Consider the following 2,399-nt stretch of genomic DNA (forward strand, 5'->3'; position numbering starts at 1 on the left):
CTTCCTCTTCTCCCCCCGCCTTCTCCGTGCTCCCTCCCTCCCTCTCTGCTGCCAGACCTGTCGACAAATGAAACAGGAGATAGCGGCAGCTTCACAGAGATTGACTTGAAGGAGTAAAACACACACAGAAAAGAGAGAGCCTCCTGCACCTCTAACAACATAAATGTACCCAGAAAACCCCAGTGGCTCTGTCATCTATTGTTCTATGCTAGCCAAAAAAAAAAAAACAACACTGTGGAGGTTCCTACATGTGCTATATGCCTTTTTTTGAAAACCTTCCACCACTTCAGTCAAACAATAATTTACAGCTATACAAGCAGAACAATGTAAATAAGGCTACTGATTTGAATGGCTCGCGGAGAAAATGCAGCTGTCTTGTTGTGGAAGCAGCCCTGAGCGTGATCAATAACTTCCTGCTGATGAGGAGAAAAACCTGATGACAGAATATTAAATTAAAGAGATTGTTTTACGCCGGGAATGTATTAACGGCTCACTTAGCAGAATTACGAAGCAATGATGACAAACAAGGTTCCTTTGCCAGGCAATGCTGCTTGTTAATATGCTGAACCTTGTTTATTTATCTATAGATTTTTTTCCTAGAATTGGTTCATTTTATTTAATTCAGAGTCATACTGTACCTGGCTGGCCTGACACTGATTTGATGAATGGCTGCTTGATTGAATCTAGGCTTTGGTATTGGGAATGAAGCTGGGCTTTTAGGGGAATTAAACTCACAAATTTAGAGTAATGTTCCTACAATTTACAGTCGATTTCCTCGGACTAACAATAATCGCATGCAACAGTGCAAGGCATCGCCCTTGAATGTTTTGTCTCTCAGTCACAGGGAGCTGATACTGGCAAAAAACTCTTCTTTTGCTCGTAACAAACCCATCCCAAATTGCCTCAAACTTGACCTTTTCTACTTTGTGTCTAATTTCCAGCAAACAATCGGACATAATTATTTCTATCATCGCCAAAATAAAACTTTACACAATATTCTCATCCTCCCCTCTTCACCACAATTTAGTGATTTCCATTTCCCCGCCCTCTTGATTGATTTGCATTCCAATCACTTCTCATTGGGCGAGGCAGAACCCTGACTGAGTGGGACTAATTTGCCATGCTAATGAGATGGCTCCGACAAACAGAGCCAGCTGGAGACCAGAGTAAATGATCCTGTCATCAGTCAAGAACACAAACATGGCTAACAGCTAATTAGCTCGCGGCAGTTTGTAGAGGTGACATTCTATTTGATCTGTGCTGCGGTGGAAAAGAAGAAGGAAAAAAAGGAGGGGAAGACAATAAAGGGGAGATGAAAGGGGAGGAGGGAGGTTTGGCTTGCTGATAAATTTGTTTTTTTGTCTTCCCAAACAGATGTAAAACACACACACACGTGCAGACACACAGGGACATCTATAACGTCCCCGTTTCCTTTGCATTATGCCGTGCAATAAGAATAAGAGCGAGTATGTGCCATCAGAATGGGGGAGAAAATATGCTAAGCAGACAATCAGAGGTGTACCCCCTGGTGCTAAACAGCCAATCATGGCTGTCCCAGTGTGTGTCACCAGCCAGCAGGAGGCAGAATTAGTCCTGGTTAGCAGCCAGAGCCCCGCCGAGTGGCTGATTAGTCTTTTAGACTGAAGAGGAGACAGAATGTTAAAAGTCCAACTGCCTATCTGACACTCTTCTGCACAGCAGACAAAGGCCTTTTTATATTGAAAAGAAAAGTTAGCAGCCTCATTGTTGCATTGTGAATGTGATACACCAAACTGAACAATAATTACATTTACCAGTGTTACACACACAATTTATTCGCTACACTGGAGCAAACATGGGTGAGTTGAGGTGGACTAATGCCTTTTAGTCCAGATATAAAATGTATTTATTAATAAAACTGTCCTTATATCTGCATGATGTAAAGCATTTATTTAATGTTTATATACTGCTTAGAAATACTAAATAGGGGGACTTGAGGTAAAATGTTACCCCCTTCTTCTACAGTGTCTGTCTAACCTAGTGTAATGTACGTTTTGGGATGTTGTAGCTCTGATCATTATTTAGACCCTAAGGATTTCTTTTTTTTTCAGCTGTTCTAGATGTCACCACTTCCCTGGTAATTAATTGTTCTTCATCTAGGTCTGTCTCCTTTTTTCTGCTTTCAGCGTCTCGGTCTGTTTGTCATCTGGTTGCTCCATGCTATTTCGGTTTTTATCAGCGCAAACACTTCGCATCCATCCATTTGTAATCTAATAAAGAAATGGCAGCAATCTGTATGTTCCTTTTGGGGGACTGGATGACTTTGAGCACCAGATGCTGATGTTCCCCCAGAGTCGTTACTGTGATGGAGCCGATCCTTAACTGTCTCCAATAAAGACACACACTTTCTCACACACACA

The sequence above is a fragment of the Morone saxatilis genome, unplaced genomic scaffold (assembly GCF_004916995.1).
Source record: "Morone saxatilis isolate NCDOM2014 unplaced genomic scaffold, NCSU_SB_2.0 Contig16, whole genome shotgun sequence".
NCBI lineage: Eukaryota > Metazoa > Chordata > Actinopteri > Moronidae > Morone > Morone saxatilis.